The sequence below is a fragment of the Semicossyphus pulcher genome, unplaced genomic scaffold (assembly GCF_022749685.1).
Source record: "Semicossyphus pulcher isolate SPU_LCO1_2020_fin unplaced genomic scaffold, fSemPul1.0.p SCAF_2, whole genome shotgun sequence".
Taxonomy (NCBI): Eukaryota; Metazoa; Chordata; class Actinopteri; order Labriformes; family Labridae; genus Semicossyphus; species Semicossyphus pulcher.
This window is the reverse complement of record NW_027211693.1, coordinates 21905848-21918079: the sequence shown is the minus strand read 5'-3', so window position 1 is coordinate 21918079 and position 12232 is coordinate 21905848.

Here is a 12232-nt window from a genome sequence, read left to right as displayed (position 1 = left end):
GTTTGGTCAATATAATAGGAAGAATAAGAACTGAAAACAGAAACTCTCTTTGTTTAAATGTTTTCTGAAAATATAATCAGATTTTAGATTCATCTGCCAAAAAGAAACGGAAATGCTGAGGCCCCCACATTTCCTGCACAATCACAAAATGAGAAGTTGAATGGTTTATGTCATAAAATGTAACAGACATAGCAGGACATCCTGTTGCCGATAGCAAAAAGTTACTGTGAGTGAAACAGTTTGACAAAATCCAATTATATTAATTAATTCTAATTCTAATACGTTATTTGCCATAATGTAACTTTTTTCATGTACAAAAGCACATGAGTTTTAACAAGGACAAAGAAAATGAAGGACAATGAGTAATTATAGTAACTATGAAGACTAGCATAGAGACAACTAAAGTTCTTAATTAATTAAAGGGGGGTATTATGCTAATTTCAAGCTTCATATTTCACTCTGTGATATCTGTGGAGTAGCTTAGCATAATTCACAGTTAAAAAAACTAATTTTTCTCACACTGGTGCTCTGTGCAGGCCCTCATGCAGCCTCTGCCTGAAACCACTCAGTCAGCTCTGTCCCTTTAAGAAACCCCGCCCCCTACAAGCCCACTTTCTTTTGACTGGCCAGCTCTCTGAAGCCTGCTGAGACTGCACTTTGTGACATCGCAAAGTGTAGCTTGTAGAAAAAACTGTGTGAAACCTGGCGTTCACAGCAGCCTGCAGACTGAGCTGAGAAGCCTGGGGATTGCTCCAACATACTTTTACCAACAGATTTGAAACTTAACCCACATTTAGTCTGGACATCCAACATTATATATATATGTCTTAAAATGTGAAACAGCATAATACCCCCTCTTTAACATAATTCTATTTTTAATCTTTTCTTGTTATAACAGTGACGAATCTGTATCTGCTGCCCTGCCTCTGAGAAGAACCAGTAATGACTTCCTCATTACCTGCACCGACCCTTCAAATGTGACATCACCTCACTAATCTCATTCTGCAGAGGGGCCATCTGTCATCATCAGACTGCTGTTCATTACGCTGACATTTCCGGTGTGTGGTCTCACACACACACACAGAGAGAGAGAGAGAGAGAGAGAGAGAGAGAGAGACAGGTTACTGTACTTGTACAGACCCTTACTGTAATAATGCATCCCATATTCCCAGATTTTATGGCCCTAGAAGCACTAATGTCAATGACATCATCATCAGCGTAATGATCATTGCCGTGAAATGAAATTAAATCAATTTAATTAAATTACATGTTTTATTCTGTCAGCTGGGGCTTCATTAGGCGTCTTTAAGTTTGCTTCTTCTTCACTTCTTCTTCATCATATTTATTTCAGACTCTTATTATCTGTATCAGATAGTTGCTTGCAGATTACATTTCTCACAGCATATTGAAGGGATGTTCTTGCAGGGACTCTCATGCCCAGCAGTAGCTTTATCTTTGTTATCTTATAGGTGCAATGCTTGTCTTTTATACACAGTAAGCTGTGAAGAAGCAGTGAACATGGTGAGCATTATAGGTGGGGGAACTAAAGGAATGTTTAGGATTATTGTCACCATAGTAAGTCTTCAACTGCTGTGAACATGTATTCAACCATTTATATAAAACTGCATTTTTTATGACCTAACAAATCTCTTTAGTCTGACTGTCAGTGAGTCTTAAAGGGGAACTTTATGGTTTCACACATAAAGGTCAGTGTACTCATTCCATTGTTCTTATAAAATGATGACTCATAAACTGACGATGTCATCACGGTTTATCTTGGCTTGGGCTGGAAGATAACACATATTAAGTGTAAAAACCTGCGTTACAAACTGGAGGCTTGGAGTGTTAAGGACACGCACACTTGCCGGGCGGGGAGAGTCCAACAGAAAGATGTCGGTTGCATCATGGGAAATTTAGGATGCAGTTTTTTTTTCTGAGCTTGAAGTCTGGCTATCTTTACCCTTGCTTCAATTAAGACCATTTTTAAATGTCTTAAGTGTCTTGTTATTCCCTTACATGTATAAAAACACCATCCTACATCACTGAAACATGCCTTAAGTAACCGCTTGATTGAGTAAGTAATTGGACAGATGTCCACACTTTTAAGGCCTTAAATTGAAATTGCATCTAATAAACATGAAGGTACAAACAAACACATGCATATGTAAGCCTGCAGGACATTGCAGCACCATTTCCTGTCATGGGAGTGATATATATTTCACATTAAACTATTTAGACAGGCCACCTTTAGTGAATGAGCTTGCTTCAGAGTGGGACGCTCAAACTGCTGCCTGCAGGGAAAGCATCTTTAGTCTTGTCATATAAATAAGAGGCAGCTTGGATGCGCCTCATTTATCCTCCATCAACGCTGTCTGGGCTTTGAAGTTGAGCTGCTACAGCAGAACAGTGTCTCTGTCTGGTGTGACATCACCAAAGGAAATCCAATCTCAATCCACAACATTAGCATTATAATAGCAAACTACAGGGGGGCAGTTTATGGAAGTGCCAGTGTGACAGCTGAGGAATTAGCTCGCATGCTAAAGCTGACACGTACTTGTAAACAGCGCGAGTTATGGACTCTGTCACAGGGCATTTTATAAACAGCCTATTAGATACTTTAACAGTGAAACATCAACAGGCTTGTTACACTGAAGCTGGACGGCTGGAAAGCTGTTAGCAGAGGAGACACCCAAAGTAAATACATATTTATATATTCACTAAATTCTAGATATAAATTTAAATTTCAAGCTATTGTATATCCCAATACAGTTCATTTGAGGCAAGGAGTAGGAAGTCAAAGGTGCAGAAATACACATCTGCGTTCATCTGGAAAGTTGTAGTAGTAATGATTGTTTCTCTGGCAGGGAGGAGGTGTGGGGGTGAGGGCCTCTCGGGAGGAAGGAGACAGGAATATGATCAAATGTGGGCGTATGGAAGGACATCTGCGCGGGAAAAGCAGAGATATTTGCAGACGAGGGGAGGCTGAATGTGTGAGGAAAGGAGAATGGGGGGAGGGCAGGGGATGGATGGAGGGATCTTTTTCCTATCTCAGTAAGGCCCAAGAGGTGCTGTTACTGAGCGGGTCAATATCTTTCGGCTTCAGCCTTCATATGTGTTACATTTTCATTATGTGGTGGATACATGCTGCACACCAAAACACAGATACAAAAAATGTGGAGACATGCTGCATGCACACACTAGGGATGAAAATACAATCATGGCAAATCGCCAGTCGTCCCGCTGAGAACAACCATCGGCGGTTTCATTTTGAGGAACACCATTTGCTTACTGTGTGTCCCCACCCTCTGAATATACTTTGTTATAGTGAGATCTTTTCCCCGCAGACCATGGTAGTTAACAAAGCCCGCCTGCATCTCTGTTTTGATCCTGTACCTCTGCTGTCATATATGATAAGTCCTCATCAGACCTGGATATAAAAATAAAGACAAACAAGAACAAAAAATGTCTGTCTGTGGTTTTTACTTTATATACACGAGACACTGGTACTTATCTGTGAGCTAATCTGCTAATCTCCTCTCTGTATGAATCATTCTACATCTTATCAAGCCCCTGGTAACCCACATCCACAATATCCTAACTATGTAATTATGGGTTTATGCACATAATAGTAAGCATAAAAAAGAAAAAAATAGTTTCAATCTAAACCAAAATATTCTCTTTTTAGTTTAAAACTCTCCTGATTTTGATTTGAGCGTCGGAGGTGGGAGTTAAGCTCCATAACATTATATCAAGCAGTGCATTCGTATTAGACAAAACAATAAAAAATCGTATCGCATCTTATTGCACCGTATCACATCAAATCGCATTGTATCGCATCGTATCGCATCGTATCATATAGTGTTGTATCGTATCACATCGCATTGTATCGTTTCGCATCGTATCATTTCCCATCATATCGCATCGTATAGTGTCGTATCATATCGCATCGTATCATATGGTATGGCATCGAATTATATAGTGTTGTACCGCATCATATTGTATCGTATTGCATCGTATCGTAAAGTGTCGTACAATATAGTGTCGTACCGTACAGTGCCGTATTGCATCGTGTCATATAGTATCCTATCGCACCGTATCATATTGCATCTTATCGCATTGTATTGCACCGTATCGCATCGAATCATATAGTGTTGTATTGTATCATATTGTATCACATCGTATCATATAGTATCGCATCGCATCACACAGTATCGCATCGTATTGCATCGTATCGTATTGCATCGTATTGCATCGTATTGCATCGTATCACATCGAATCATTTGGTGTTGTATTGTATCACATCGCATTGTAATCAAAATGTAAAAAGCCACACCCACACAGTCTTGAAAACTTGTCCAAACAGCAAAAAGGCCAGTATTTTTTAACGAACTCCTCTTGTAGTTGACGGTTAATTAGACTCAACTTTGATACCATATATACAGGTTCACTATTTTGGAACAAACTAGCAGCTGTAACCTTTTTAATTGTTTGTTTTTCTTTGTTTTTGGATGGTGCTTATTTCCTTAACAGGACCAAAGCTTTGCAAACACCATGTTATCATAGCAACCTTGTCTGCCAGAGCCAGAGCTTGAACCCATCGGTTTGGGCTAATGTGAGCAGTTGCTGCTTATTACACAGTCAGACACCACTTAATGGGCAATTTGAAAGCATTTAACTTTTACATAATTAATGTGTGGTTATTGTGTTTGTTAATAAGGGGGCTTAATAGACTGCTGGTTGTCAATAAACTGGACCAGAGAAGATGTTTTTAAGGGAAACTGGACAAAAACTAAAAATGCTAAGCAGACCTAAAAGCCTTTATCTCTCCCATTACCTTCGTCTGGGAGGTTAGAGGAGGCTGAAAGCACTGAGGGACATAGAGGCAGACAAACTGACTGTGTGTCTAGGGTCTGAACCCAGATCTACATCTAGATTCAGGCCATTCAGACGTCTGGCTCTGGCAGTCCATCAGCAGAAAGCCCTCGCTTCAAACACAGATGCTGCAGGCTGCGGTCCCATAGTAAACCAGAAGTCTGACAATCTATTTCTACAGCATCAAACTGGGACTTTATGTTGTGCTGATGAGAATCAGGTGATACACAGTGTGATGGTCCCACTCCTGACCCCCTTTAGATAGGGTTGTGTATGTATGTGTGTGTGTGAGTGTGTGTGTGTGTGTATGTGTGTGAATCTGCCTCCATTAGACAGTATTAGATGTTGAACCTCGGCTCTGTCCCAGGGGTGGCAGCAGATTGAGCTGCGAAGATTACCCAGAGAGCTGTGCAGTGTGGTGTGATGTGCACGGCCCAGTTTCTGATGCATGAGTGATCTATAAATTCACTCTGTGCTTCAGGGAGGGAATTTTTAGTATATTTATGCTCCTCTGGACAATGAGTGCTCCCAAACAAGCACATCACATGTCAGCTTTTCATGTCAGTCGTACACTTAGAGACAAGTGAGAGACATATCACAATCTGATATGAATATATACAGTAGGTTACTTCAGGTTGTTTGTTGGACTTTAAATCCATGTGAGTGTAAAGTATGTGTCCAAGAACTGGTATTAATACTTACAGGTTTTTAGGAATGACCTGCTGACCTTTCCACATTTCTACTTTTGGTCTGGGCCTCTCTTTCATGCCTTGGGCCCTTAGTAAAGTGTTTTCTGAATTTGAGCAAATCCTTTTATCTAAGATCGTAAACCCTGAAACATTCCTTGAACCAGTGTTGAAGCCAATCACCAAACTTTGAGTCTGAGTCGAGTCCCCAGTGTTCAAGTCTGAGTCCCCCAAACAAGAGTCGAGTACCTGGACCTGAGTGCGCGTCAAGTCCTCATTACCTGAGTCCGAGTCCGAGTCACCAAAGTAGAATCCGAGTCAAGTCCCCGATACCTGAGTCTGAGTCGAGTCCCCATAATCTGAGTGCAAGTCGAGTCCCCATTATCTGAGTGCAAGTCGAGTCCCCATTATCTGAGTGCGAGTTGAGTCCCCATTATCTGAGTGCGAGTCGAGTCCCCATTATCTGAGTGCGAGTCAAATCCCCATTACTTGAGTCAGAGTCAGAGTCGAGTTCCCATTACCTCTGAGTCCAAGTCTGAGTCGAGTCCCCATTATCTGAGTCTGAATCGGAGTCGAGTACCCATTACCTGAGTCTTAGTCCGAGTCAATTCCTCATTAACTGAGTCCGAGTCCGAGTCACAAAAGTAGAATCTGAGTAAAGTCCCCGATACCTGAGTCCGAGCCGAGTCCCCATTATCTGAGTGCGAGTCGAGTCCCCATTATCTGAGTGCGAGTCAAATCCCCATTATCTGAGGGCGAGTCGAATCCCCATTACTTGGGTCAGAGTCAGAGTCGAGTTCCCATTACCTGAGTCAGAGTCTGAGTCACCAAAGAAAAATCTGAGCCGAGTCCCCATTACCTGAGTCTGAGTCAGAGTCGACTACCCATTATCTGAGTCCCCGTCCAGTCCCCATTATCTGAGTCTGAATCAGAGTCGAGTACCTATTACCTGAGTCAGAGTCAAGTCCCCATTATCTGAGTCTGAATCAGAGTCGAGTCCCCATTACCTGAGTCTGAGTCAAGTCCCCATTATCTGAGTCTGAATCAGAGTCGAGTACCCATTACCTGAGTCTGAGTCGAGTCCCCATTACCTGAGTCTTAGTCCGAGTCCAAGTCTTTAAGGTTGAGTCTGAGCCGAGTCCCAAGATGGGCTTCAGTTCTCCACTTTAGCACAGCCTAAGAGATGACATAGAAATGAAAAGGTCAACATTAAACCAAAATGACACAGTTGTCACCATTTCAATGGGAGTTTATTTACTGTGTGTGACACAACAGCCGAAGAAATGCACATGTAAGCATGTTGCCCGCATGTCCAATAAACATAACCACTTAACTAAACTGAAACAAATACATGTTAAGGGGCTTACTAAAAAAAACAATAAAACAGTCCTTATCAATAAATAACTCAGTCTTCCACTCCATCTATTAATGCTCGAGCAATGGTCCATTGTGATGAAGAATCTCATCATTTAAAATCATGTCAAATGACATTTACATTTACAGCTCGGCACATAGAGTTATTATAGCTATTGCTCACTCTTGTATTTCCTCATACAGACTTTCTTTCATTGCTATTTCCGACAAGCTGAAAACACAACACTGGGTTTCCTATCTATAAACTGGATTTAATCAATATCCACTGCTGTACTCGGCTGTAAATCTGAGAAATATTATTTCACAAAGATAAGGCAAGAGTTATTTTACTAGCATCAAACTACAGCTGAGCCTTAATGTAATCTACGAAACCCTCATCTGAAGCACAGTTATCACAGGACAATTGTTGCTTCATTGTGGGGTAAAATTGTAGGGTAGATTTTTATACCAATTCAGCTTCAGATGTGGGCAGCATCATGTCGAAGCTTTTTAGAGAATTCAATTTATGAAAATCATGCCTCGGCCTCCTCTCTGTGTAATTATGCCGGCGTGGTCTGCAGCCGAAGAATAGCCGCAGCGTATCCTGTTCAGATAGTGCAGCGCTGCGTGCTCTGACTGATGGCTCTATTTCATGCAAAGTGAATAAGAGACTCGGAGCCAATGAGTGACCAGCGGCGGCCGAGAGGAACGTAATGACTGACGTGTTCAAAAGTAGGTCAGGGGATATTTTCTACTTCCTGTTTTCCCCAAGCTGAACGCCATCCATCCACCTCCTCCGGCTTCTCTCCAATCTACCATTTTCAAAGCCATTTCTTCCTCCCCCATCTCTCTCTCTCTCTCTCTCTCTCTCCCTCACCCATTCATTGTTACCTCTCTCTCCCCCATCCTCTCTTTCTCCAGGTCCTTCCACCTCTCAGAAAATCCCTTTAGCAGAGCGAGGACCTTTTCCCTCTCCTCCTCCTCCTCCTCCTCCTCCTCCTCCTCCTCCTGCAGGCATCTATTTGCTGCAGTTAATGGATAATTGAGAAATGACTACCGGCAGTGAGAGAGAAAGAAGAAGAAGGAGGAGGAGGAGGAGGGGATAGCGTGGGCTCCTCTTTTGTCTGTGAAATACTATGGATAGGAGACAGGCCAAATCACATCACAGGCCTTTAGAAAAGCTCAGGACACATTTTCATACTGAGACGTGCTCTATTGAATTTATTTCCCGGGTATAAAAGAGATGAATCTTGGTTTAAGAAGTCAAACAGTCTAAAACGATAGCTCACTCAAAGAGATGCACCTTTAAAGAGGAGACAGAGGAGGCTTTCTAATGTGACAGGAACCTTTCGAGAGACCTGGCCCACATACTTCGTTCCCTCTCTGTCCTTCCTCATCTCCCTCCAGCTCCTTCCAACAGGCCAATTTAGATTTTCTCCCTCTGACAGGCTCTCTTCCTCCTCCTCCTCCTCCTCTTCCTCTGCTCCATCATTACTCCCGCTCTGTCTGCGGTATTGTGGCCGGCCTGTTGCGTCCTCCAGCTACTCCTCGCCTGCCGCGATGTGGATCTAATGGTTAGATAATGACTACACATCTCATCTTTAACTGCTGGCTGATCAGGGTGAGAAGCCTCTGTAATCTTTCTCTGGGTCCTAATTGATTTGCTCAATACGAGGCCTAATAACATCCAGGGGAATAGTCATTAAGTGCGTGTGAGGCTGGGTGTTGCCTTTCCTTTAATGAGGCCTCTTATGGAGCAGAGAAAGCAATTATTCAAGCCAATGTAACAGGATGCTTCTCTGTGAATGTGATGGAGCGGGCCTAGTTTGTGTTGTGGAAGACAGAATGAGGTAAACATGGAGGTGATCAGGTACAAATAATGGTAGCTTCAGCTAATTTAGCAATTATGGTTAGCTCTGAGGCATGTTGAAAGACTACAAAGAACTACTCAGGGCCTTCAGGAAGTTACAGTAATAACATCAAGATACAAGAACATTAACCATCCATACATTTGTTTTGACCAGGTATTTATGTCATGATAATGATTATCATATACCAACTAGTCTCTAAAAAAAGGCTTCAGTTCAAAAGGTTCAGCACAACAGCGCTGCCATGGCTTTTATGAAGTTTAGTTTTTGTTGACTTTTTTTTTGTTGAGAGTCTGAAGTGTGTAAATTCAATGATGTTTATTACTGAGGCCACAGTTAAAGGTGGTGTTGTACTGAACTCAATTATATTGAGATGTCTCTAATTTTTTTGTCCTCCCATGAGCCGGCCAGAGTATTAGAAACACCTCTGAATATAATGCAGCTCAGTACAGCCGCACCACCAATTATGACCTTGATGCAGAAATATCATTGAATTAACACCTCAATGACAGCTTAGAAAAAGCCTGCACATTACAGGCAACATAAAAGCAAATCTAATGGCTGAGCTAGTGTAGTGGATTACATTAGATTTTTTAGGTGTACCTGATGATGAGGCCGGTGGGTACATATACAGCTGAGGCTGAAAGAATGAGACTAAAACTGTCATAAATGCCTCATAAATACATCTGTGTAAGGTATTAATTTAATGTAATACACAGTTGTTATTATAGTCAATATATGGTGCTCTAAAGCTCGAGCAGTCATTCATTCATTTGCACATTTACACAGTCTGCGATTGTTTGCCAGTTATCCTTCCTGCATTCAGCAGCTGCAGCTGAGTGGATTTTAGTCTGGATAACTTCTTCATATCTTTCTACAATCATAGTTTGCTCTGAGTTTGTAAAATATGCAATCAGCTGACGGCAGACTTGTGCCTATGTGTGATTGGTCATACGTTGCAGACTCTGCCCCTTATATGTGAACGCGCTCATAGAAACCCTGGGTTGACTTATCGAGTTCATAACCAGCGTTGTGTGCCCGCTTAGTGCCATCTCCATCGTCAGAGTTAGCAAACCCAGATAACTAAAAGATCCCCTCGGTATGTCGAGCTCGCTTCGTAGTATGTGCCTCTGAATTCTGTCCTCTCTCATATCTAGTTTTCAAGGAAAATACCACTTACTCTCGTGAAATACGGTACGACACAAGAAACAGATCATTAAAGTGCTCCATAAGTATGATATGAACGTCAGGGATCGGCGCACTGCATTTCCATCTAACCAATGACAGTCTGGTGTTCATGGGATAGTGAGCCAGTCTCACACACAGAATCTACGGAGTCTGCTGCCGAGGTATGCGCGTCTCAACAGGGGAAGCAATTTATACAGCTAGCATGGTGTAGCTTTGTTCCTAGGGAGACTGCGGAGTCTGCAGAGACAGAGGTTGAAAGAGTGCAATGCATGAATGATACCTGAACAGCTGGCAACATTTTGATTGGCTCGCTCCCCGAGTGTGTAGGAGCACCAGGTTTTAAATGAAATATATTTATTGAATTTGACAAAAATCGTATTGATTTAGAATCACACAGGCCACCTTTAAGTACAGATGTAAGTCTGCATACTAGTTTGATTTTTCAAGGCTATAAGTGAAAACTATTTTCACACTATGAAACACTAAGAGGAAATAAGAGGGCCTGCTTATGGGTGCAAGAGAATAAAACAAATGGTGATGAAACAGAGATGAAACACATCAAACACAAATACTAACATAAAATTCACATAAAAAAAAAAAGTACATTTATTACAAACTGTATTTATAGTGTGTTTTCACATATTTTGTTCAAGTGGAACAAAGCTGGCAGTCTGGATGCCGTCATGGCTCAGTGGTACGTTAATGTAAAAGAGTCATTGTTAATGTTATCATGACACCTGTGCTTTACTATGACAAGTTCGGCTGTAAAAAGGCCTCAAGGAACATGAACAGTTATGGGCAGAGGAATAGAGGGCAAGCTAAGAGCGAACAATTGCACCCTCATATCTGTACTGTAACACGTGTGTAATGGCTGCGATAAGGATAATGCACAGAGCACAGTGTGAATGATGAGGCCTTGTATCATTATAAATCCCTGTACATACGGAGAGGTGGTTCAGATGTGAGCTGGCATTACAATACGAGTGCCCTCAAGCTGTTGCTGTGTGCAATTTGACTGAACAATGTTTTCATTCTATAAATAGATTAAACGTCTGGCTTCCTTTGTCGCGCTCTCTTCAATCATGCACTCAAAGTGCGAATGAGCGAAACATCGCGACGACTCTAAAATGATCCTCCTCTCCCTGCAGAAGCAAATTATATATTTTTTCCTCCTTCTCAGATGCAAATAAGAGAGAATCTTTCAATTGTTCTGCCCGACACACTTCCTGATGGGAACCAAATCTGAAAATCTTCAGAAAGCCTCTTCATGGAGACGAGAGAGAGAGAGAGCTGAATGTGTGAGGGGAGAGAGAAGTCATGAGAGAGACAGAAAGATAGACACAGAGCGGGAGGAGGAGGAGGAGAGCATTATATTGAATAATTTGATCTCATATGAAGACTCTGTAAGCTTGAATGAGCCTATTTCCTGTCATTGTGTGAGAGAATTTTAAGAGTATCTGATGAACGTGGGCCTCTGCAGCAGCAGGTACATTAACAGAACACAGTCTGTGCCTATTAAATCCCTGCTTTATGGCCTCCCTCCTCACTCATAACCACATCTTGTAGAAGATAAGGCCTTCCCTGTTCATACCTGGATATTTGCACATGGAGGGACTGACAATGGTTTGGGAAGTATGTGTGACAGATGGAGAACTGGTCGTCTTATTATGCACCATAAAGCGCTTTTATATCATTGACAGGAGTTTGAATCCAGAGAAGGAAGCGGACAACGTCTCCGTGCATCTTTTATTATCATAATTTGCAGCACAAGTCTACTCTGAGCCTGAATTAAGGAGCAAATAAACTTTCTATGCATGTAAAATGTGTGTGCGCCTGCAGGGCTGGAAGTGGTGGGTGTGCAGACTCACACAGAAATAGACAGTTGAGTATGTGATCATCAAACCGCCCGCTGAGGAAGACATTGGTGTGAAATAGAGACACAGAGCACATGCCTCTGGCTCTTCTTAGTGTTGCTTTCACTTGGCTTCACCTCTGCTCTCCAGTCTCTGCTTTAGTGAACCTCTCTCTCTCTCTCTCTTTCTCCACACAACAACAGCAGCAGCAGACAGAGGCATGTAGCAGGAAAATACCAGACGGCTGGGGATAACAACCAGCTGTCAGATTTGGGGGTGAAACCTGGGCTGCTTTGAAGACATCTCTATTGCTGCAGCATTTTTTATAAGGAAGCAAATATTCGATCACTTAAGTGTCCGACAATTCAGATTTTATACAACGAGAATTTGGAATGACAGATGTACATTTCCT